General features: G+C 47.2%; 1 pseudogene; it reads right to left on the minus strand.

Moving 5' to 3' along the window:
• Positions 1-22,784: 22,784 nt before the first annotated feature.
• On the minus strand, positions 22,785-25,536 carry LOC100619454 (B box and SPRY domain-containing protein-like; annotated as a pseudogene).
• Between the last annotated feature and the right edge of the window lie 463 nt (positions 25,537-25,999).

Consider the following 25,999-nt stretch of genomic DNA (forward strand, 5'->3'; position numbering starts at 1 on the left):
TCCTCCTCATTGAGTAATAGTGGCCATTAAGACTTCACCCAAGGCAGCTGCTTGTATTTCAGCCTGACCTGTGAGTGTCCCCACTTGTGATGCCTTCACTATCCTATCTTGTAAGTTAGCTCCTGGAGGTAAAGACATTAGAGCATTTTTACAGTCTGTGAAGCATTTTGTTCTACTAGCTGTTTAAGCATCTCTTCTAGGCCTAGATGGTGTCCCGCCATCCCATCAATGGCCCCTTGGACTTCAGCTGCAAAATCTGCAAAGGATTGATTGGGTTTCTGCATGATTTTAGTAAACGTTAAGGCTGTCCACCTTCTACTTGTGTCCAAGCCTCGATGGCCATTTGTGCTACCCAGGCATACACTTGTGGAATGTAACCCCCTGGAGTTCGGGGCATGCATTGGGACCTTCACCTGCCAATTGATCTAGTGTCGGGGCTGCTCCACGTGGCCAAGCAGTCATCATACTAACGTGTTCTTGTTCTAACACGTCCTTCCACAAAGCTCTCTATTGCACGGCCTGGCCAGGACTTAGAGTGAGACTCGCAGTCTGCTTCCAACCATAGGACTCAGGTTATCAGTGACTGTCGTTCCCAATAAAGACGTAGTGTTCAGAGCCTGAATTCCGTATTTAACACAAGCCTTCTTAAGGCCTTGTAGTAATTTTAAGGGAATTTTACCAAAGGATCGGTTCCCTGTAAGGGGGTCTTCTAAAACTGGATACATCCCTGTTCCGAGTTCCAGACTCAAATAGCTGTAATTGTACCTTTAGTTGATTCATACTATACGGAGCAAAACCAGGAGCCGGCGCTTATGGAGACATTAAAGTATTACATGAAAGACCTTTCTGCTCCAATCCAGTAGATGGAGCCTTTGGCTGAGTTGATGATGGATCTGACTTGGGTTCAGTATTTTCAATTTCCTTTTCTTCCTCACAATCCTCTTTCTCACTAAGTAATAATGCAATTTTCTTTTCTGCCTCCTTATCCTCCAAACATAACTCAACAACATTGTAAATTAGAGCAAATTCAGGCTGTGGCTCTTCATTGTCCTTAAATTTGGATCCAATCCGTTCCCAATCCTCTATGGTGACCCTATTCTGATCTGGGAACCACGAGGCTAATCTCCGGACATGTCGGACAAAATCTTTCAACTTCCTCCTTTTTACTTTAACTCCATGTAACCCTAGGACTGTTCTGAGTAGCGTTCCTGCAATGTGATCTTCATCTGCAATGAGTACCAGGATATCACCCATCTTATTTATACCAAACAAATGCAATTGTCAGGGGGAAAATAACAACAACAATGACAACAATACTACTAGCAAAAGACCAATATCTACTGCAACTATAATACAAATAGAAACAACTGATATTCCCTCTCACCCTTAGAGTATCTCATATACTCACCACCGAGGAGATCTCCGTAGCGTCGGGACTCTGAATGAACAGCACACAGCATGGGGGGTTCTCGAAAGAACTGGACAAGGTGGGGATTTTCCAAAGAGAACCAAAGGGAAGGTTCCAATAAAAGAACTGGGGGGAAGGGGGTCCCTGTTCTGGGTGCCACTTGTCGGGGACATCTAAGGAGTCGCAATATGGGACAGCTTAGAGCTGTCAAAGAACAGCTACAGAGTCGCAAGAAAGCAAGACTGGAACATTATCAAAGAGGGATAATGAACAGTTATTGTAAGCAGCACTGTGAACCTTAAAAATTCTCAGACCCTACTTCATAAGGTTGGGTTAAGACCATTCCCCATTTAAAACAATGAAGGGACTTAGATCAGGAATGTGAGACCTCTACTCCACCCCTACTTAAGCCTGCTTTAGGGGAAGAAACTCCTTGCTGAACAATGAAAAATACTTAAACCCATACTTACAGTAAGGCAAAAGTTCTTAAGCTGTGCCTGTTTTTAGATTTAATACAAAAGGGTGCTAAGTACCTATAAAGGTCAGGCAACTTGTGAATTTACAAGGAGCAAAGAGGTGAGGAACTTACTCAGAAGTTTTCTGGTGTGAACTTAATCAAAAATTTAATTCTTCTTAGGTGTGAACTAAGAATGGTCTGTCCTTTGAAAAATGTCTACTGTGATTGGTAGATGGAAGAACTTAGGAGAGGTGACATAGGAGAAAACTCCCTTTAAATAGGAGCTCAGAGACATTCAGAGGGACATTCAGATTCATGATTGAGCTGGTGAAGTCAGCTGAGATGAAGCTGGCCTGGTGTCACTAGAATCCTTGCTTGAACAAATCTTGTGGTGAGTGATTAAGGACTGACTGATCTTTCTCTTAGGGCTTAGGCCTGGGTTGACCAGGGCAGCCCTGGGCCGGCCTATCCTTTTCTCATTATTCCCCTTTTCTCTCTTTCTTTCCGTTTCTTTAATTCCACATTTGTATTAATTAAAATCTCTATAAAACCCAGCTGACTTGGGTATATTTCATAATTGGGAATTCTTCCCTGGTGACCACCTTATATTTGATTTAAACAAGACACTGTCTTGAAAACATATTTTCTGCGGTCACAAATTAAGCCATCAGCTCTATTATCTGCCACAATTTAAGTCTTTCACTATTTTAATTATTACAGCACACAACACTTAAAGCTCTTCTCGAGAGACACAATCTATCCTCCCCAGAATGTGAGCAGAGGAGTTAACCCATTCTCAGGAGACCTTGGAACTGTTCATGAAGCCTTGAACTGAGATTTCTATGTTTTCACGTACTCAGCAGGTATGTCACAAACACCTGGGAAGAGGAACTCTATTCCATGAGATCATGAAAGGTTCACTGCATCATAGAATCACTGTCTTGCACCAATTGTACACTATTTCCCCAGTTTCTTCTATCATTTACAACTGCAGCCTCATTGTCATCTCCAAGTGTCACACTAAACAATTTATTGGCCTGGCATTACAACTCTCTTCTGACCACATCAGCATATTGAGGCTTAGCTCCAGTTCCTATGGCCTTTTGCATGCCATTCAAATCCAGAGCCTGTTGTGAGGACTTTAACTTGCAGTGCGAATGACAAGTGGACTTTTTGTACCTAGTTTCTGCATTATGTTTGTCTCAGTTATTACTCTCATGTTTTTTCTTCAAAAAGCAGTTTCTAATCAAGTGTCCTCTTCGGTGACAAAAGAAACATTCCTTAGTCTCTATTTTCACTTGTGTTGCCTTGTAACTAGGTTTCTGGGAACTAGGCTTTGTGTATGTCCTAACTGTGTTTAAATTTTTAATTTCCTCAATTTCCTTTTGTTCCAAATCCTTTTCAGTCCTTTCTAATTTATCTTTTAGGTCTTGAACTTCTTTACTCTGATCTGAATTGTTTTCAAATAGGTAACCTGTAGCCTCTCTCAATTCAATTAGGGAAACGGAGTCATATTTAGGGAAATAGTTCTTAAAAAATGTCCTCAAATTGGGTGTGCATCCCCTAAGGAATTGTCTACAGACGTGTCCAGCTGTCTTGTCAGTGTCGGCTTCTAGACCTAAGATAGACTGTGCCATCTCTGACAGATGGTCTATGTACATGGCAGGATGTTTCCCTTTATCCTGCCTGATCTTGTCAAACTTGGCCCATGAATTTGACTTAGAACAGCATTGTTTAATGGCTTGCAGTACATACTCCCTGCACCTTCTCAGAGAGGAGATGCAGGTGGGATTTGCAAAGTCCATGTCCCCTCTTTGGTCTACAGTTGGCCAGCTAGTCAAATTGTACTCAGACCTAGTTTTCTCCAAAAACTGCCTTTGTTCATGGGGGCTGAATAATTCTGATAGCAGAAATTTGACATCCTCGAAGTCCGGATCAAAGATCCTGAAATAGAGAAAGTAAACTGAGGAAATTATTTCTTCTTGCAATGGTACCCTGACAGATTAGAGAGAGCTGGAATGGGACACTTGCTATAGAGATAGAGAAATTCTGAGAGATACTGCCACAGGAGAATGCTCTGGACTGCCTATTGATCCCTAATGGCTAATCTATCAGTGCTTTCCTACCCTCTTCTTCCCCTTTTACCCCTCCCTTAACCACCCTCTCCTGGAAGCCTGTTGGCTTACTTCCTCCCCCCCTGAGTGGACTATAAAATAGTCTAGCTTTCTTTCTCAGGTAAGGGGTTTGTGACAAGAGGATGGGAAACTGAGGTAAAAGGGATGAGGGTGTCCCTAAACTATAAGGAGAATTTAGGAGGATTATGGAAATAACCAGTCTTGTCACAAACTGTGACAGAGAGACAGTTAGAGATGGAGGACAAGAGTTAAAAATCTTTCTTTCTTCACCAAGCCTAATTAGGCCTCTCAGCCTAATTTCAGAGTCCCCCCGCAAAAGGTCCTTCAGTCTGAGACAGAAAACTAACAAGATCAGCTCAGTTTCTTCTCTCTTTCAGTTAGGCTTGTCTCCTTCTTCAGCTTCAACCCCAGAGAGAAAACAAAGTTCAAAGTCCCTCAGTTTCTCCTGGCCAGCTCAACTGTCAGAGAGAGACCAAGTCAAACGTTTCTCCCCTGGGCAGCTTCAACTGCCCAGAGCCAGAGCCAAAAGTTTTTGCTTCTTCTCCTCTGTGTCTCCTGGAACATTCCATTTGGAACCTTCTTGACTGACAGGCAGGTCAGGCCCCCAGCTTGCTTCTTGCATCTTGGCTTACAGTCCTCTCTCTCTGTCTCTCTCTCTCTGTCTCTGTCTCTCTCTGTCTCTGTCTCTGTCTCTCTCTCTGTCTCTGTCTCTCTCTGTCTTTCTCTCTGTCTCTCTCTCTGTCTCTCTGTCTCTGTCTCTGTCTCTCTCTGTTGTTGTCTCTCTCTCTGTCTGTCTCTGTCTCTCCCTCTCTCTCTCTGTTTGTCTCTGTCTCTGTGTCTCTCTCTCTGTCTCTGTCTCTCTGTCTCTGTCTCTGTCTCTCTCTGTCGTTGTCTCTCTCTCTGTCTGTCTCTGTCTCTGTGTCTCTCTCTCTGTCTCTGTCTCTCTGTCTCTGTCTCTGTCTCTCTGTCTCTCTCTGTCGTTGTCTCTCTCTCTGTCTCTCTCTGTCTCTCCCTCTCTCTCTGTCTCTGTCTCTGTGTCTCTCTCTCTCTCTGTGTCTCTGTCTCTCTGTCTCTGTCTCTGTCTCTCTCTCTGTCTCTGTCTCTCTCTCTGTCTCTGTCTCTCTGTCTCTGTCTCTGTCTCTCTCTCTGTCTCTGTCTCTCTGTCTCTCTTTGTCTCTCCCTCTCTCTCTCTGTCTGTCTCTGTCTCTGTGTCTCTCTCTGTCTCTGTCTCTCTCTCTGTCTCTGTCTCTGTCTCTCTCTGTCTCTTTCTGTCTCTGTCTCTGTCTCTCTCTATCTCTGTCTCTGTCTGTCTCGGTCTCTCTCTCCCCCCTCCCTCCCTCTCTCTCTCTCCATGCCTCTACCACAGGATTACATGAAGGATGGGATCCTGTCGTAGGTCTGTGGCCTGCACTGAGGAAGAGGGGATCTGGGCCAGCTGAGACTGAGCCCTTCTTATCAGGAGGAGAGTTCCTTGGTCATAAGAAAGCTGCACCATCGACCTTCTAATGCACTGACATGTAGGAATCAATTCTATCTGTTCCAGCATTCCAAACTTGCTTAGAAACTCATAGGCAGTCAGTAGTTCCAGGCACAGACCCATCACCAAATCACTCATGTCCAGTATAGAAGAGAGCCCAGCTAGTTCGGATAAATTGTGTCCAAAGGAAAAAGAACCATGCAAAAGAACCAGGCTTTGGGGAATCTTCCTGGGGAAGAAATCTAGAATAAAGGCTGGAAAGAAAAGAAGAACCTGTCCACGCATGAAAAAAAAGCTGCTCAAGCCTAAAGGGAGAAAAAGAAAATTCAAAATAAAGTCTGCTTTCCAGAAATGGAGGACAAAATGGGGAAGGGAGGACTTTGGGTAAGGGTGAGGGATGGCCTGATTAGAGAGGAGGGATTCGATTGGACCTCATAAGGCTGACACGGAAAGATGGAGTTAGGAAAGATTCTCATTGGGTAAAAGAGTTTTGGAGTCTGCATAGTCGAAAGTGGTCCATTTTGGTGTTATGGAAGGTTTGAGCATATGACCAGCTGTGTGTGTAGGGAAGGTTGGGGGGAAGAGCAGGTGGGGGGAATGGAATAGACAGAGGACCTCTTCTGTCTCTTTCAGAAATATATTCTTCCACTTCATGGAGATGTTCAGTCCATATATCCCTCAATTCTTCTCCTGGGCATCCCCTTACACAGGCTCCATCCTCTCTCTTCTTCCCATCCTGACCTTTTCAACGCTGTACTCTCCTCCTTCCCTGACTCCCTCGTTTCAGCTCCCTTTTCATATTGGCCATCATGGCCATTCCTTGGATCCCTCCTACCGTTTGACACCTTAGTGCCTACTGAATGAAGGAGGAACAAATCATGTGACCTTCCTGATTGTAGATTTGTGTTATACAACCTGACCGAGGATGATGATGTTCGTGTTCACCCTCATTTTCCAAGGGGACCCGTGACAATCTGTGGCTGGTCGGTCCAGTACCAGGCTGGAAGGCTTGGCCACAGCTCGGCACGGGAAGTCCACTAGAACGTTTTTGGAGACAGAGATGTCCCACCCCAGCTAAAACTGTGTGTTCTCTACCATCTAAAAAAGTGGAGATAATAGGCACAGTCATGCTCTGGATGGCAGCCACTTGCATTGAGGCCAGATTTGAACTCATGAAGATGAATCTTTCTGATTCCAAGTCCACTGCTCTGTCCACTGGGCCACCCAGCATCTCAGGCACTAGATAAGCATGAACTTTATCATTATCCTTAGTTCGTTCTCTGGGATCCCTGTGGCCCCAAATATGGGGGAGAGGGTACTGGGTGTGTTTCGAGGTGTCTCCTTTTATGTTTCACCTCCAGTTCCAAGGTTTGACTGGGCTCTGATGTTGGCTCTCTCACTGAGTAAGTACAGCTGTAGTTCCCAGCATCCTCAGCCTTCCCAGACGGGAGAGTGAAGTTGGCTACCTTCCCTCCTGGGCTGTGGTGCTGAATAGGATGGGGCATCCTGGCCTTCTGCAAAACGTTCCTTTTGAATAACTATGGCTGGATAACTACTGGCACTGGAAGGTCACAGTCTCTCCTGAAGGTACCACAGTGCTTGGATGTACCTACTGTCCTCCCCACCTCATCAAGTTCTGTGAATCAGTGATACTAACCTTCCCACTGCCATTCCCTAAACACTTCCCGCCACCTCCTGATTCCTTGCCTTTGCCTTGGCTGTACCCTATGCCTGGGATGCTCTCCCTCCTCCTTTCCTTTTCTTGGCTTCCTTGGCTCCTTTAAATCTCAGCTAAAATTCCACCTTCCATAGGAAGTCATGAGCTCCCATTTTCCCTGTTTTATGTCTTCTTTTGTGCGAAATCGTTTGCTTTTTATCTACGGAATGGGAGACTCTCGCTGACTTCCTCAGTATCCCCAGTGCTTAGTACAGTGCAGGGTACTCAGTAGGTGCTTGACTAATGCCTCCAGCCATTCGATCTCCTGTGTTTGCATTCGCAGTCCCTGGTGTCCTCCACACTCTCCCTCTCCATCTCTGCTGCTTAGGATCAGACCTTTATTTCCTCTAAAGCTCAGCCCAGCTTCCCCCTCGGACCTCATCCCTCCTCCTCCAGCTGCCAACATTCCTTCCTCCCCCAAGTTCCCAGTATTGACTAGTCATGCATTTTCAATAGCCTTTCCTGGGCTCTCTCCCTTCTGGATTGTGAGCTCCTTGAGGGCAGGGGCTGTTCCGGGGCTCTCTTGGTGTCCCCAGCACTGGCCATTACGATACCTGCCTAATAACGCAGGTCTACCAAGTACTTGCTGCACATTGAATATATAGAATAGTTTGGAAAAGAGCCAAGAGGTGGGTAAGGGAGGCTCCCTGTTTCCAGCATCCTCCCCTCTTCCTGCTCTTCTCTGCACAGGAGTTTTCTGATGATTCCTTGAATTCATAATTAAGAAAAATGAGCCAAACCCACAGATACAGGAGAGAATGGAAGGAAGGCCAGAAGGAATCGGAGATGAGCAGCACATCTGTGATGGGTACATCAGAAACTGAGTGCATTTAACAGGCAACCCAGAGTCCGTGCCCAAGAGATTCCCAATTTCACGGCTGACCCTCTTCTGTTCTCTGAAGGATATGGAAGGGCTCCTTTTATGTGGTGTTTGAGTTCAGAGTAAGAGCATATAAAATGTAAAAAATAAAGGTCCCCTCCCCACCCAGGCTCTCCATCTTCTCTCTCCGGACTGCTTCTTTTTGCCCTGGTTGTTACCCAAACTTGGAATGGTCTCCCTCCTCATCTCCACCTCTTGGCTCCTCTGGCTTCCTTCAAGTCCCTATTAAAGTCTTACCCTCTATAATAAGCCTTTCCTAATCCCTTGGACTGTTCATGCCTGCACTCTTTAAGAAAAAGTTCATTCATTTATTTAAAATATTTTTCTGTGGTTACATGATTCTTGTTTTGTCTCTCTCCTCTTCCCTCCCCCCTCCCAGAGCTGACAAGCAATTCCACTGGGTTGTACATGTGCTATCACTCCACACCCATTTCCATATTATGCATTTTTGCAGTAGAGCAATCTTTTTAAACCAAAACCCCAAATCCTATACCTACAAGAACAAGTGATGCATCATATGTTTTGTTTTTGCATTTCTGCTCCCACAGTTCTTTCTCTGAATATGGAGAGTTTTCTTTTTCATAAGTCCCTCAGAATTGACCTGGGTCATTGCATTGCTGCTAGTAGAAAAGTCAGTTACATTTGATTGTGCTACAATGTATCAATGTCTGCATACATTGTTCTTCTGGTTCTGCTCCTTTCACTCTGCATCAGTTCCTGGAGGTCGTTCCAGTTCACATGGAATCCCTCCAGTTCATTATTTCTTTGAGCACAATAGTATTCCATCACCATCAAATAGCACAGTTTCTTCAGCCATTCTCTAATCGATGGACATCTTCTCATTTTCCATTTTTTTTTGCCACCACAAAAAGCACAGCTATAAATATTTGTGTACCAATAGGACCTTCCCCATTTAATATAATCTCTTTGGGATACAACCTCAGTAGTGGTATTGCTGGATCAAAGGAGAAGACAAGGAGGATGTAATTCTTTGCATTCTCTATATCAAATTGGCTTTCACATTCTGGTGGTAAATATCAAGACAACAGAGGAAGTTTTAAGCTGCTCTTTCCAAAAGCTTCCCACAATTACAGGTTACATTCATAGATATTTAGGATCTCATGAAAGTTAAAAATGAATTTCAGTCTCTCTTGATACCATTGTAACATGGGATCTCAGGGGGTGAATTGGAATAAACATTAACTCATTTCCCCACATTTTGGGGTCACTCTCATTCTTTATCTAACCATCTCTTGGTGCTGCTATTAGGGGAAAAACATATTTCCACACCATTTCAGTTGTTTTTTAAACACTTACCTTCTGTCTTGGAATTGGTTCCAAGGCAGATGAGTGGAAAGGGCTAGGCAATGGGAGTTTAATGACTTGCCCAGGGTCACACAGCTGGGAAGAATCTGAGGCCAGATTTCAATCCAAGACCTCCTATCACTTGGATTGGCTCTCAATCCACTGAGCTACCCAGTTGCTCCCCCTTTATAAACCTCTATTTCAGTATTCCAGAATAGATTTGGTTAGATACCAACATTTTCCCAAGACAACTTGTGCAACCCCATTACATTATAACCCCATAACAAGAGCCTCTATCATTACTCCATATTGCTTTGACTCAAACACAGGACTGGCTACAATGGCTGCCTCCCCAGCTGAGAAAATGGGAATGAACACACAGTAGCCTCTCAGCTCTCGAGTAGCCTCTGAATGTGTTTATCGCATTCACAGGCTCTTATCACAGTGAGGAGATCGACAACAGACAGATCACCAGGCAATGCTTTGATGTTAACCTCAGGTATGGAATGACACCAAACTGGCTTTGATTAACTCTTTACAGCTCCCCTGGCCCCCCCCTCCCCATCTCTCCCCACAACAAACAACCCAGTTCTCAGACCATGGCTCTGCTTTCCTGGCTGGCCCATGTCCTGGGCAGGGAGGTCCTGGGCTGCTTCTCAGGACCTCTGTTGGCTGTGCCAGGCCTCGGCCAGGAAGACGCTCAGGATAATGAGGACGAGCCCTGCCAGAGCTATGCGGACAGTGTTGCCCACAGTGTAATCTTGAGCTGAGGATGAGGAGAGACACTGTGAGTGACTCAGCCTTTCCCAGGACTCCCCCAATGGCCCACCATGAGTCAAGCTCTCTCCCCAGCCTGGTGTCCTGGCCAGGAGCTGAGAGGGAGGGACCCCAGAGGGCCTCCATCCTGGCCTGGCCTGCAGCAAGTCTCGTTCTAGTTCTCTCCTGGTGAGTGTTCAGCCTCTTTTGGGACTCTGCCAAAGGGGAGAGGATGGCCCTGTGTGAGCTCTCCCACCCTCTTCTGGACATCTGTCAGGTCAGGGCTATATACGGCCCTTTGTTCTTCCTCCAACCATCTCCCATTGATTCTCCCACCCATCATCACCCCCCTCCACCAGGCTGGATGAGGGCTGCCTGGAAGCAGGGAGATGTGGACGCCCGGCCTCCCTTATCTGGCTCCTCTGCTCCCCCTCTTACCTGGCTTGGGGGGATGTGCGTCCTTTCCACCTGAAAACCAGGGAGAAAGACTTGTAGGTCATGGAGGACAGAGGGGGGTTTCTGAGGCTCTCTCTCTCACCCCCATCAATCAGGGCAGCTAAGGTGGCTCCATGTACAGAGAGCAGGGCCTGGGGACAGAGAGGTCTGGGTTCAAATCCAGCCTCAATCTCTCACTAGCTGAGTGATTTTGGTCAAGTTATTAATTTCTATTTACCTTAGTTCTCCCTGTTTTAATAATAACAGCACCCAGGAGCAGCTGGTTATCTATGTGGATGGGGAGCCATCCCTGGAGATGGGAGGTCTTGGGTTCAAATTTGAATTCATTTACTTCCTAGCTGTGTGACTCTGGGCTAATTACTTAATCCTGATTGCCCAGCCCTTCCAGGTCTGCCCTAGAACTGATAGTTAATGCTGATTCTAAGACAGAAGGCAAAAATAACAATCCCAGCACCTCCCTCCCAGGGTTGTTGGAGGGATAAAATGAGGCAATTTTTGTACAGCTCTTAGCTCAGTGCCTGGTTCATAGAAGGTGCCACACAAATGCCCGATGAGGCTATTTTATCATCCATGTCCCCCCCCCCCACCAGCCCCACATACAGGGGAAAGGGAGGTGGAGGTATCCCGAGGGCTCTCCTCGCACCTGTCACCTCCAAGTGCAGGGCGTCACTGGGAGATGATGCTCTCCCTTCCACTGAGTCAATGCAGCTGTAGCTCCCAGCATCCTCAGCCTTCACAGACGGGAGAGTGAAGTTGGCCTCATCTCCTTCTGGGCTCTGGCGCTGTACGGGATGGGGCATCCCAGACTTCAGCAGAGAGAATGTGAATTTTGGGTTATGATAGGTCGGTGACGCCTGGCACAGGAGGGTCACTGTGTCTCCTGCAGAGACCACAGTACTTGGTGCTCCACGTAAGGAGGGTTTGGAGAAATGTCCTGGGAAAGAAAAGGATCAGAATCAGAAAACAGATCAGGTCATCCCCCAACAGATAAACAGATCCAAAACAGGAAGTGTTCAGATGGAGAAAGTAGCTGTATACACGAATATGAAAAGTCTCTAAATCTCTGTTCATGAGAGGAATGCAAACTGTAGTAATTCTGGGCTCTCCTCTCAGACTCATCTGATTGGCCAAAGTAACAAATGTTGGTGGCAATGTGGAAAAGAGGGACGCTGATACATTGTTGGTGGAGCTGTGAGCTGGAGGGCCCTTCCAGCTCTGAGATGCTGTTTGCACCTCAAATTGCATGGAGAGTCAGCATCAGCCCAAGGGAAGCCTTTATCCAGCCTGGGGCAGAAGCAGAGAGGGCCCAAGGAAGGAGAGAAAGGTGGAATCTGCTGCCTCTCCATGCCAGGAGAGTCAGGAGACAAGAGGATCCCAGAGGCCAGGCAGCTCTGGGCTTTCCTGCAAACTAGTCTGTTGGGCTAAGCCAGAGAGGGCTCTGGAGGGGCTGTGAGGACAAGCCCTTCCCCAGAGCCACGTCTTCCTGGCCTCCTCCTTACCTGTCACCAGCAGCTGCAGGGGGGCACTGAGCTCCGACCAGTGGAGTCCCCGGGAAGAGAGGCAGTTGTAGCTCCCTGGAGCAGCTAACAAAGTTGGAAAGCAGCCCCCTTGTAGAGATACAAGCAAAACCTCGACCCGTTGTTATTAACCTGTTTGGTCCCCTGTAATCCTTTTCTCCTGGCAATCTCCAAAGAACCCAGGGCTGCTGTGTTGTGCCCATTTTATCATGGCGCTCAAAATGTGTTTGCATAAGAGTAGCAGTCAGTCCTTCTGGGATGGAGAAGTGATTGAGTGTTAAAAGTACCATCCTTAACAATTTGTTAGGAATGACAGGTTTGGGTTTTGAGATTTCACCTTCATAAATCATTTGGTACTCTCCCTTCTGTTTCTGTATCTGGTTTTTGAGGGTTCTGTTAGCCCTCTCCACAATAGCTTGTCCTGTGGAGTTTCCTGCAATTCCAGTTTTATGGGCTATGTTCCATAATTTGCAAAATTCTGCAAACCTTTTACTGGTGTATGCAGTTCCATTGTCAGTTTTTATTTGTTTAGGGATGCACAAATGTGCAAATGCTTCCAGCAAATGTGCAATGACATGAGAAACCTTTTCTCCAGTTTGGGCTGTGGCCCATATAACATGTGAGTGTGTATCCACAAGCACATGTACATATTTCCATCTTCCAAAGGGAGCATACTGAGTTACATCCATTTGCCAGAGCCGGTTAGCTTTCAGGCCTCTTGGATTAACTCCTGCTGGAAGAGGATTTGAAGAAAAAGGAGCACATGAACTGCACTGCTGGATTATCTCTCTGGCCTGTTTTTTGGTTATATCAAATTGGTATTTAAGAGATTTGGCATTTTGATGCAATAGAGAATGAGAGGTAACTGCCTGCTGAAAGGCAGAGGCAACTAATGTATCTACCTTTGAATTTCCCTGAGACAGAGGTCTGGGAAGGTTAGTGTGTGACCTAATGTGTGTTATAAAAAATGTTGTTTTGCCTTTGCAAAATCACTGTCTGGGTGGTACGAAATAGAAGAAATAATTCTTCATCAGAGATGGGTTTGATCTTAGCTGTTTCCAGCAAGTTAACCAAGTTTACTACGTATAATGAATCACATCTGAGGTTGCAGGGTTGTGTCACATCCTTAAGTACACCTCTAACTGCTGCCAGTTCAGCCTTTTAGTGGGGAGCTGTATATGGTGTCTAGTAACATTGCCTTGTCCTGAACCATCGCTCCTGCCTTGCCTGATTTTGATGCATCCGTAAAGACATTCACAGCACCAATAATAGGATGCATGGATGTTATTTTCAGAAAAATGATGGGAGTTGATTTTACGAATTGCAAGATTTTATTCTTAGGAGTGTTATTGTCAATTCTCCCTGCAAAGTTTGCAAAAGCAATTTTGCCAAGGTGGTGACTGTGCAAACAGCTTCTGCGCCTGTTCTCTTGTGATGGGGACATGGATAGTATCCGGATCGGTGCCTACTAATTGCCAAGATCTCTTTCTAATCTGAGTGATGATGAGGATCATGAGCTCTAAGTAACTGGTGAGAGATTTAGTCTGCTGACCGACTAAATGGATCCATTCTATTATATGCTCTCCTTGGCGAATAGCACCTGTGGGTGTGTATCTGGTCTGTAAGACCGATGCTGCTAAGGGTAGGGAAGGATCAATTCTGTATAGCCTAGCTGCTGATAAGGCTGCTTCCACTATTTTTAATTCTTCTTCAGCTTTAGGAGGCAGTATTCTGGGGGAAGACAGATCAGGGTCTCCCTTCAAAGTGGCAAACACATTTTCTAATTGTCCTGTTGTCATTTTCAGATAAGGTCTGAGCCAATTAATGTCACCTAGTAATTTCTGGAAGTCATTTAAAGTGTCTGGAGTGTCCCTACGAATTTCTATTTTCTGCGGTCTAATCTCCTGATCATATACGATCGTTCCTAGGTATTTGTAAGGAGCGGTGGTTTGAATTTTCTCCTCGGAGATAACCAATTGTGCCTCTTTGAGAGCTTTAGTAGTCTCCACTAGCATTTCCTCAACTTCACCACTAGATGGCGCTGCTAGTAAAATGTCATCTAGGTTCTGGCAAATATATGAAGATCTATATTTCATTCTCACTGCTTCTAAAGCCTGCGATACAAATTTCGGACATAAACAAGAATTCACTTTTAAACCTTGTGGAAGGGACAGCCATTCGTATCTTTTCAATGGAGTATTAAAATTTATAGAGGGGACAGAAAAAGCAAATCTGTGGCAGTCCTTAGGTGAAAGCCGGTTGTTGAAAAAAAAAATCTTTTAAGTCTATCCCTGTTAATTTCCAATTTATTGGGATGGGGTGGGGGAGGGTAAGCCTGGTTGGCGTGTCCCCATGTCGATTATCTGCTCATTGACCTTCCTCAAGTCATGGACTAACCTCCATTTCCCTGACTTCTTGGGTACTAAGAATATTGGGGTGTTCCAAGGGCTGTTTGACTCCCTAATGTGACCCAGCTGTAGCTATTCTTGTATTATCTCCTCTTAATGGACTAGCTTCTCTTTGGAAATAAGCCATTGATTAATCCAAACCGGTTTTGAGTTCAACCACGTGATGGGGTCGGCACACTTTGCTGTGGTGTCGTTTACAGCACCCACAAAAGCCAATCGTGCCTGATTGGATGTGGTTAGTGTAATATTCGTGTCGGCCATAACCTCTCTACCCCAAAGGGATGGTCAATGTCTAGAACAAAAGGTCTAATCACTCCCTTGTGGCCTCCATCATCGGACCACCATAGATTTCTAGCGGATTGTAATGCCTTTTCCGGGGTGCCGATGCCAATTAACCTGTGGTGGTGTAATGACTGGCCAAGACTCCGGCCAGTCACAGGCTGCCATTACTGACACGTGTGCTCCTGAATCTAGAATGCCTTTGATGATTCTGTCCTCTGTATAGAGGGACATGACAAGCCTGTCTTGGGTGATTCTTTGAGTCTGAGGTTCAAGCTGACCTTTCTCCTTGGTGCCTTTCTCAAAGCTGGGTGTCTTGGCTACTAAGTGCCGAGGCAATTTCCATGCCTTCTGTGATGTTGAATGTAGAACTGGCTCTAGCTAAGATATTTCATGTGTCTGTTTCCTGTTTTTCAACGACTTGAGGTAGGATTTCTAGCCCTTCCTCAATTACATCAGGATTGCCCGCACCAGTCCCATGTATCCTTGAGGCATAGAGAGTGAAATTTGCAGGGATTTTAAGGATTCCCATTTGCATAGTAGCTCGTACATCTGCTTCTGCTTTAATGGGGATACTCAGGGGTTGTGAATCCCAGTAGCGGTTCTTGGCTGATTCTGAACTGCTGTCCTTCTCTGCGTCCTCAATGCCCTGCTTTTTTCCTGGGCTGGGGGAGGGCCCAGTAACTAGTTTTTTGACGCGTGTGCAGGGCGTTTGTGGCTATCATTCTGTGAGGCACTGTATCTGCATTTGGAAGCCCAATGTCCGCCTCTTTTGCATCTAGGGCATAAGCCTGGTACCTTCTTGGCTCTTGCCGGCGGACAAGCATTTCGAAAGTGATCTGTGTGGCCGCAGGAAAAGCACTGACCCTTAGGCTCTCTGACCTGTGTAGCTAAAACAGATTGAAGCTCCAAGGTGCCTATGGCCTGGCAAGCTCTTAAAAAATCTGTGAGCGTGCCCGGGGCTTTAATTGGTGCCAGCGCCTTCCTAGAATCTGAGTTCGAGTTCCTGTATGCTGAGTCTCTCAATAAAACCGCCGCTGCCCCCTCATGCGGAATCTGCCTTTTTATCTCTGGTGACAATCTATCCACAAAGTCTGCAAAGCTTTCATTCTGTTTCTGAATGACTTCCGTGTAAGAGTTTGCTGCCTCGTTCTTGTTGGTGAGCGTTTGCCATGCTCTCTTTGCCGCAAGGGCGAGCTGGCCATAGACCTGCTCAGTGCATGCCATTTGCCTTTCGGTGGTTTCAAACTCTCCTTGTCCTGCTAGCTGGCCGTATGTAGAGTCCAGGCCTGCCCTTCTGGTATTAGGAGCCTGTTCCCGACAGAAATCCTGCAATTTTAGTTTCCCAGTTAAGAAATCTCCCCCGTTGAGAGCCGATTCAGCCGTTACTCCCCAGTCATCAGGGGTGAGCAACTGCTGGCTCATGGTCTTACGAGGGCCATCGGGATGGAGCTGCGTTTCCATTCTGCACTACGCTGGCTCTTAAGGCTTTCCGTCTTGGAGTCAAGAGGCGCGTGTTCTGCTATCTGCTCGTTGGGGTTTTCTGGGTTATCTCAGCACTACAGGACATGCTAGCACTTCTGTGGCTTCCCCTAATGGCTCTCTCTCCTTGTCTCTCTTCCCTGGGAGCATCTTGGTGATCCCGGGTGACTGCGGTGTGTGGGGAGGAGTAGGACAGTCATGAAAGCTCCAATTAAAAGGTGGAGGCGGGGCGGTGAGCCAAGCGCATTGGAAGCTATGGCTTCTGCGCTTTTTAGAATCCTATCGGCTATTGTAAAGAGATTAGGCTACAGTGTGAGGCCTGCCGCTGGCCCTCTTTCGGCCACCTGCCCTGAGGGGTAGGCTGGAGCAGAGGCTATCTCCTGGAAGGGTGGAGGAGGCACGGCAACCTCCGCTGGCTCCCCTTTGGAGAGGCTCTCAGCACTCTGAGAATCAGAGCTAGAGAGGCTGCCTGTGCTCTTGCGCCTGTGAGGACCTTTCCTGCTTGGTGCCTGAATGCTGCAGAGGCTGTGCATTTAGTGCCGTTCTTATGATCTCCCAGCTGTTCCACCTGACTTGTGATATTTTCTGTCCCTCTTTCTGATACTGCCCCATTTGGTCACCAATCAGATCCCATCCCTGCACATTCAGCACTCCCTTTGCTGGAAATTCGGGATATGCTTTCATTATTAGCTTAATCAACGCTTTTGTCTTAGCTTCAGAGATCTTCACACCTTTCTTTTCAGTAAGTGACATTAACAGTGTCATGTAACAGGGATATGGTGAGTCACAAAGCATAGACAACTCATATTGGACGGGCAGGGAAGGGGGACACCTTTGGGCACTTTTACAAAGGAATTGGGCTCCGCACCAAATGGTAATGAGTCTGCCTTGGACAAGGGCAGCAAGGCTAGGTCGAGAGTCCGCCCACAAGTATCAGAGTATCACCGCGAGTCTGAAGACACAGTAATCATATTTCTTAGATGTGAATATGCTTGGGTTGCTACACTTTCCCAGGATTCCCCCCACTTTCCTTCCAAGTACATCCAAGCACGGCGGTACCTTCAGGAGAGGCAGTGACCTTCCAGTGCCAGCAGTTATCCAGCCATGGTCATGCAAAAGGAACGTTCCTTCTGCAGAAGGCCGGGATGCTCCATCCCATACAGAGCCTTTTCTCCATCAACATCCCTCCCTGAGAAAGCTGAGGGGGTCACAAGGGGAGGGCAAGGCAGGCCCAGGAAGAAGGTGAGGAGAAATGCTTCTGGGGGGAGGAAGAAGGAAAGGGGGAAAGGCTGTGAGAGGTGAAGATGAGGAAGGAGGAGAGGAAGGAGGGACCCCCCAAGAGAATGTGTCCAGAGGATTCTGAGCCCTGAGCAGTTCCCCTTCTGACTGGTTTCATGTGGCAGGTCCTGGCCCTGGAGTTGTGGGCGAGCTGTTGTCATCACATCCTGTGGCTTTGGTCACAGAAGGTCAGAGAGGCAACTCCACAGCCTCCTTCTTTCTCCTCAGCCTTGTGGAAGCTTGGATTAGGGCTAAAGGATGAACATGTCCCCCACTGTGGCCTCTCTGTTGTGGCGTGGTGAGTGCCTGGGCCCAGGCTGGGCTGGAGGGGGAAGAATGTCGGGAGAAGGTGCTAGGACAGGGGCACCATGGAAAGTGAGGCTGGGAGAGGCTGCCCAGGACCTGCCCCTTCTTCTGTGTAGGACCCTCAGTGGGGCAGCTGGTTAGAGTGGGGCAGAGGGGTGCAGCTGTGGACAATTGGACTTGGGAGGTGAGGGCATCTCTAACTGCAGCCTCTCCTTCAGGGCTGTGTCTGGCTCAGATCGCTGCTGCAGGGGCTCAGTCCCTCCCTTCAGTGGGCTCCTGCCCATCTTGGAGTAATCTGGATTCCCTCTAAACATCCCAAACCCTGGAGAGGACCAGATCCAGAGGCAGAGGGAATTGATGGGCAACCAGAGCACAGCACAGCGCCACAGGCAGCACCAGACCAGGAAGAGAAGCAGATGAACAACACAGATGTCACCAGCTGATGGCATGCCAAGCACACTGCACAGGAGCTGGAATACGTCACTGGTAACTACACTTACACCAAAGACTGACATTACATTACTTTTAATGACCTTCACTATTATTGCTATGACACACGTGTGCCATGCTGGAGTCTATTGGTCCATACTACCTAACCCTCCAATGCTTAGAATGTTAACTTGGATGGACAAGCCCCACTTGTCTATGTAAACAATACCAAATGGCTACCACATCCTGTTTTAGCCAAAAATATTCCTCTGGAATCTGAAGGAGCATTGTATAACTATTCAGGTTCCACTGTGTATCCGCCATTTTGTATATCTTTTAGACATTCTTTCATAGGAAATTCCTTCTGTGTAATACACAGAGTTCAAGCTTGGATAGTAAAAAATGCCACTGACAACACTTACATAGGAGTTGGTATGGGTGTGATAGGAAAAGGAGATGAGACACCATGTAAATCGCTTAAACCCAACCATCCTGGTAATAGGAACTTATGTCCTAACCAGATAGGAACCTTCTTCAAGAAGTCATCATGGGCAGATTGTTCTGTCCTCCCCCCAGAAGGGTTAAAATGCCAGCAGCAGTAGACTTTAAGGTTTATAATTGGGGACCCAGATTACGACGTGGACATTCTGAAGACTTAACTGGTATAGACAAATACAGCAAGTATGAGAAGTGGCACATGCCGTGTCCCACATTCCATAACATTGATGACTTATTAGAACTTGACATGGCTAGTCCTAGACTTGCTATTGAGGCAGGTCCCATGCAGGACACACAATGGAAAATAGTGGCTGCCACCCAACCAATATATAAATTTAAGGTTAATGGGAGAAACTCAAGAATTAGCTTTGAGTATGACAGTCACACCAGTGTTACTGCATGTGTATTTGCTCCATATGTGATGTTAGTGGGGGACAGTCTTCGTATTTTTCAAAACGAACAAGGACTGTATGAGATCAAATGCATTAATTGTCACCTACATCAATGCATTAATCCTACACATGAGAATTCATACATAGCCCTTATGTTTCAGCCACCCTTGATGTGGTTACTGGTGAATCTTACAGAGACAGACGTGCACATCTACTCCCCCATACATATTGTGCAGAAAGCATTTAATACCATTTTGCACTGATCCAAGAGGATGGTATTGGCACTCTTAGGTGCAGTAGTGTCCATTGTTGCTATGATAACAGCACTAACCACAGCAACTGTTGCATTAACCACCTCTATACAAAACTGAGGTTTTATACAAGAAATTGTATCTAACTCACCTGAATTGTGGCATACTCAGCAAAGTATTGACTTGGCATTTAAACATGAACTAGAGACTTTAAAAGATGCTGTATTTTGGTTAGGAAAAGAAGTGGAAGCTTTACACACTAGAATTACTTATCCATGTCATTTTAATCAAACAGGTCATTGTATTACACCTCTACCATATGACAATGTTTCCTACGGTTGGCACACTGTAGTGGAACACATAAGAGGGGCTTGGGGTCGTCATAACAGCACATTGGATATTATAAAACTTCAACAAGAAATTAATAAGTTAGACCAAATTTTATATGAACCGGAAGCTGCAAAAATGCATCCCAATGGGAAGCAACCCTAGCTTCCATGGATCCCAGAAACTGGTTTGGTAGAATTAACTTGACTAGCATTGGCTCTATCATAATATTCATACTGCCAATTATTGGTTTATTAATACTTTGGAGAAAAGGTTACATAAATAGGGCTTTTATCAGAAATATGCAGCCAGATGTGGCCCTATCCCATCATGCTCACACTTTATCTCATGATGATGTTGAACTACAACCACTCAATAAGTCATGTACAACAAAGTGATAATGTCTTTTGCTACTTGAATTGATGTTTGCACCACTGTTTGAAAAATGTAAAAGATGCTAATATCTTTGGTATGCTATAAAAAAGGGGGGTATGGGAGAGAAAGCATTTTTAGGATGTTTTTATACCATTCTTATTTCAATTGAGCAATTTTGATTTGATGCTCTCACTTTATTTTCTCTGAATACTTTGATTCTCCTCCATTGTTTTTCTTTTCTTACATTTTGAAATATATTTCAAGTACTTTTAACACTCTGATCCTGAGCAATGAAGGTGCAAAACTTTTCTCTTGATATGTACCCAACAGTGTGCGATTATGAGAACATGACAGCATTTGGTAAGTTGCAGGTGACTATCCTGGGAGACCATCGCTGATTGCATGAAAAGGGAATGTAGAGGACACCTCAATGGGCCAGACAGCCAAAGCCACACACAGACGTATATTCCATAAGAGATGGATGGATGTGGGCTGCTGAGGTTGGAGGTACTGGGACACGGTGTTTGACGCCCTCCTTCGCAGGTGGCTCGAGTATCAAAGTCCAACCGTATTGCCATGTGGCAGGCATCTGGGTGGGTATATCCCTAAAATGCATAATCAGGACAAGGGAGAGAAGGGAAATTCCCCTTCACTCCAGATACAGTCATCTTTTCTTTGGCTATGAAAGCTCTGGCACCTTCTTCTAATCCTAATTGTGTGTGGGCACTATCTGCTAATGCACCTGTCCTATTATCTATGGGACTGCTACCTCAATAATTCAGGATAATTCGAGGGAAGATCATTTTCTTATTATTTTTATCATTACTTTAACCTTTGATGAGACTTTTATCTTCGATTTTCATTACTAAGCATTGAGATCATTTTTATCTCTACAATATTATTAATAAGTGGAAAGAAATCTTCATTTTTGTTGACAATCACACTTCCTTTTTACATCCAAAATTTTTGCAAAATGTTTTGGATGTCTCTTTTGAATCACTTGAAGTATCAATTGATGATGCTACATGATTTTTATAATTTTAATTTTAGTCACAATTTTTGTTACATTTTTATATCACTCACCTTTCACTTCATTTTATTTTTAAAACAAAAAGGGGGATATGTAGCATTCCAAGCATATTCACATCTAAGAAATATAATTGATGTATGGTAACTGTGTCTTCAGACACAAGGTTTGAACTCTCATATCTGTGGGTGGACTCTCATCCTAGCCATGTTGCCTTTGTTCATTAACATTTTGTGCAGAGTCAAATTCCTTTGTAAAACTTGGGTTGAAGTCAACACTCCCAACACACCCAAAAGGTGTCACCTATACATTTCCATCCAGTTTGAATTATCTATGCTTTGTTACGTATTTGTTACGTGCTTGAGAATACCTCCCAAGCCACGCTGTAATAAAAACAGAAGGCAGCCCCATGATTTCTCTCTTGGAACCTTTTCCCCTCTTGGACCTCTAACCTCTCTTGGCTTTGCATTCTCTACCTTATTCTCTTTCACTTCCACGTGTTCCATTGGCTCTCCTATTTTCCTTCCAAGGAGAATATCATAGGGGTTTGCCTGCCCTATCTAAATACTGACTTGTCTGTGTCTCTCATTCTTCACCCGGGTTCTCAGACTCCCTGCTCCTCCTTGGGTCCAACCCACAAAGGGAAAGTCCCTTCTTGTAGCCCCTGCTGGCTAGGAGACGCTACACCCCAGACTTCAGCAGAGAGAATGTAAATTTTTCCCACAAACCTTTTAATAATTTAAATGTTTCCCACAGCCAGACACTTCCTCAGGAGTCTGCCCTGCCATTAGGCATCCATGCTTCCACCCCATCCCCTCTCAGGCTCCTTATTCATGTGCCCAACTCCTAGCCCTAGAGAATGGGTACTGCTGAGTCAAGAGAAGGTGAAAGACTGGAGACATCTATCAGGATGGGCTAGGGAAAAGCCATCTGCTACCAGCAACTCTCAGCAGGACTGGCCCAGAGCTCCAGCTGAAGTTAGCACCTGGTAGGAGAGCCTACCTAACAACCTAAGATGGATGTAGGGGTCCAGGGAGTACCCAGCATCCAGAAAGTGGGAGAATGGACCCTGGTGAGTCCCCAGAACAGAAGAAAGGGGGCTATAAACACAGACCTGGCAGTGATAAGCAGTCACTGCCCGAGGAACCAGAAATAGTTAATGCCGGTGAACTCTGCTCACTGACTGTGAGAGCTAATGATCACCTTCAGCTCATCTACCCTTGCACATGAGGAAATTGATGCCTAACAAGATCAAACAAATTACTGGACACACACAGTGAGTTAGCAATGAGCTGAAACTAGGACCCAGGCATTTGACTCCCAGGCAAATTTTCTTTCTTCTACTGTCCTCTCTCTCCTTTCCCCATCCTCCCATAGCAGCTACTTAAAGAACAAATGATGGGGAAAAGAGGAGACCAAGGGGTGAGGGCATGCTCCTCACCAACACCAAGGCCCTCAAAGGTGGAACCCCAGTTCCAAGCCCATCTCAGCTCCATCTTCCCACCACCATCTGCTGTAGGTGATATACGGCTACTGGGCATGCACAATGGGGAAAACCTGGCACCGTGAGGTTGCCGGTGGGCCAGGGAGGTGGGAACTCTTCGAGCATCAGGAGAGAAGCCCATCACTGAACAATGGAGATGTTCTGGTCAGCCACAGCAAAGATGGGAAAGATAGGGCCCTCCAACTGGGCATGGCAGGAACACGAGAGGGTCCCTGAGGTGGGCTCATAGAACAGCAGCTCGCCCACTGCCAAGTCCAACACACCCCAATGCAGTCTGGCCAGTGCAGCAGCGCCAAAGGCTGGTACTGACCATAGTGCAGGAACCGGAATTCCTGGTCATAGCGAGAGAAAACCCAGGAAGAAGCATTGTGGCCAAGGCGGGTGTCACTGCCAGAACCCTTTTGGGGCAGCTGGCTCGAGGAGACTCCCACCTTATGGGCACAGCTGTTCTCTACATTCACTATCCGGGCACGAAGCCCCTGGAAGGAGGTTGAAGCCAGGGCATTGGGCCAGTGGTCAAAGGGTTCCGGGCCATCTGCATAGGCCTTAGACTTCTTGGCACTGAAGGTTAAGGTCTTCCTGTCCTCTGACAGTCGGAGAAAGGGACTGATGGTCCTCTCATCCACCTGCATGTCCTCAGTACCTGATAGACAGCAGAGAACAGCCGATGCCCAGAGCTGGGTCAATAATGGGCTCCAAACACATTTCTGATTAAAATGTAACTTCTCAGATTCCTGGAGATCCAAGACTCCCTCAGCTTCCTCAGTCCTCTCAAAAATCTCCCCACTGATTGAACAAGGCTGAGGTCATCCAGATCAGTGAGCATGCTCACTAGGTTGGTGCTGAGCTTCTGTAAGGCCTCGGTCCAATGGATCGCTGGGTCAGGATGCTCTGGTGGGCTCGCTCCTCCTCCCTGTGAACCTGTTCCAGCAGCCTCTGCTCCTCACTCTCACACACATTCTTCACCAGGCCCAGCCGCTGGATCACTATCTCCCGGGCCCCACTGGCTAAGGTCGCTGCATTTTGGTTTTTCCGAAGCAAGACTTCAGCCATTTATTTGGTGATGCCAGCACTCTGTAGCTGCAGCTTCTCACACTGATCCAGGACCTTGTTCTGCAACTCCTCTGCCCGCTCCTCCTCCCTCCGGACATGGTGCTCTCGGCAGGGCCCCCCCAGACCCTTGCAGCTGGTGCACACAACAGGCCCCTCGGCGCTGCAGAACCATTTCAGCTCCAGGTCATGCTCGGGACATCGTGGCGCTTGGTCTGGCTCCTTCTCGGACATGACTCCTCCAGCTACTCTGGCGGCTTCACCTGTCTCAGGTGGAGAGGGTGGAGGGAGGGGGGCCCTGGCCCAGAGCCCATGAGTCCTAGGGCTCAGCCTCGGGACCGCCCCATTCCCCCCTTCGAGAATGTAAACTTTTGATTATTAAGGTGGGTGACACCTGGCACAGGAGGGTCACTGTGTCTCCTGCAGCTACCACAGTGTTTGGTGGTCCATGTAAGGAGGGTTTGCAGAAATGTCCTGGAAAGAAAAGGATCAGAATCAGAAAACAGATCAGGTCATCCCCCAACAGATAAGCAGATCCCAAACAGGAAGTGTTCAGATGGAGAAAACAGCCGTTTACATGAATATGAAAATGCTCTAAATTGGTGCTGATTAGAGGAATACAAACCAGAGTAATTCTGGGCTCTCCTCTCACACTCATCTGATTGGCCAAAGTGATAAACGTTGGTGGCAATGTGTAAAAGAGGCACACTTATACATTGTTGGTGGAGCTGTGAGCTGGAGGGCCCTTCCAGCTCTGAGATGCTGTTTTATCCTGTCTGTACCTCAACCTGCATGGAGTGTCAGCATCAGCCCAAGGGAAGCCTTTATCCAGCCTGGGGCAGAGGCAGAGAGGGCCCAAGGAAGGAGAGAAAGGTGGAATCTGCTGCCTCTCCATGCCAGGAGAGTCAGGAGACAAGAGGATCCCAGAGGCCAGGCAGCTCTGGGCTTTCCTGCAAACTAGTCTGTAGGACTAAGCCAGAGAGGGCTCTGGAGGGGCTGTGAGGACAAGCCCTTCCCCAGAGCCACGTCTTCCTGGCCTCCTCCTTACCTGTCACCAGCAGCTGCAGGGGGGCACTGAGCTCTGACCAGTGGAGTCCCCAGGAGTAGCGACAGCTGTAGCTCCCTGCAGCAGCTAAGGATTTTGGAACGCAGACATCAGCCTGCTCTCTGGAGGTGTTTATCTGAAGTGAGCATCCTCCATCCTTCCAACGCTGAAAACTCCCACTTCTCCATGGGCTCCGGCAACAGAAATGTATGTGTGCTTCCCTGGGCACCACAGAGCCGGGCACAGGCCTAATGAAGGGTTTGGGGGTCCCTAGAAGGCAATCAAAGACCCGATTGGGGGCAGCTCCTCCCTCCAGTGGGCTGTTCTGACCCCAAACCAAGTCCTCCAACCAGTCACCCTCCAGCCCACACAAGGCGCTCCCCTCCTCCCTTCCCCATCCCACCCCCAGCGGTACCTGCCATGGAGGTGCCCTTCTGTTCTGAGCTGGAAGATGGGCAGGAGGCCACTGAAGGGAGGGACTGAGCCCCTGCAGCAGCGATCTGAGCCAGACACAGCCCTGAAGGAGAGGCTGCAGTTAGAGATGCCCTCAGCTCCCAGGTCCAATTGTCCACAGCTGCACCCCTCTGCCCCACTCTAACCAGCTGCCCCACTGAGGGTCCTACACAGAAGAAGGGGCCGATCCCGGGAAGCCTCTCCCAGCCTCACCTTCCATGGTGCCCCTGTCCTAGCACCTTCTCCCGACCTTCTTCCCCCTCCAGCCCAGCCTGGGCCCAGGCACTCACCAAGCCACAACAGAGAGGCCACAGTGGGGGACATGTTCATCCTTTAGGCCTGATCCAAGCTGCCACAAGGCTGAGGAGAAAGAAGGAGGCTGTGGAGCTGCCTCTCTGACCTTCTGTGACCAAAGCCACAGGATGTAATGACAACAGCTCGCCCACAACTCCAGGCCCAGGACCTGCCACATGAAACCAGTCAGAAGGGCAACAGCTCAGGGTTGAGAATCCTCTGGACACATTCTCTTGGGGGGTCCCTCCTTCCTGTCCTCCTTCCTCATCCTCACCTCTCACAGCCTTTCCCCCTTTTCCTCTTCCTCCCCCCAGAAGCATTTCTCCTCACCTTCTTCCTGGGCCTGCCTTGTCCTCCCCTTGTGACCCCCTCAGCTTTCTCAGGGAGGGATGTTGATGGAGAAAAGGCTCTGGGGGCAGAGCTGGGCATCCAGGAATCCACCTAGTTCCCACCCCTACCCTGACCCAGTGCTGGGGAAAGCAGAGCTGAACTC

This window comes from Monodelphis domestica, chromosome 4, assembly GCF_027887165.1.
Source record: "Monodelphis domestica isolate mMonDom1 chromosome 4, mMonDom1.pri, whole genome shotgun sequence".
Taxonomy (NCBI): Eukaryota; Metazoa; Chordata; class Mammalia; order Didelphimorphia; family Didelphidae; genus Monodelphis; species Monodelphis domestica.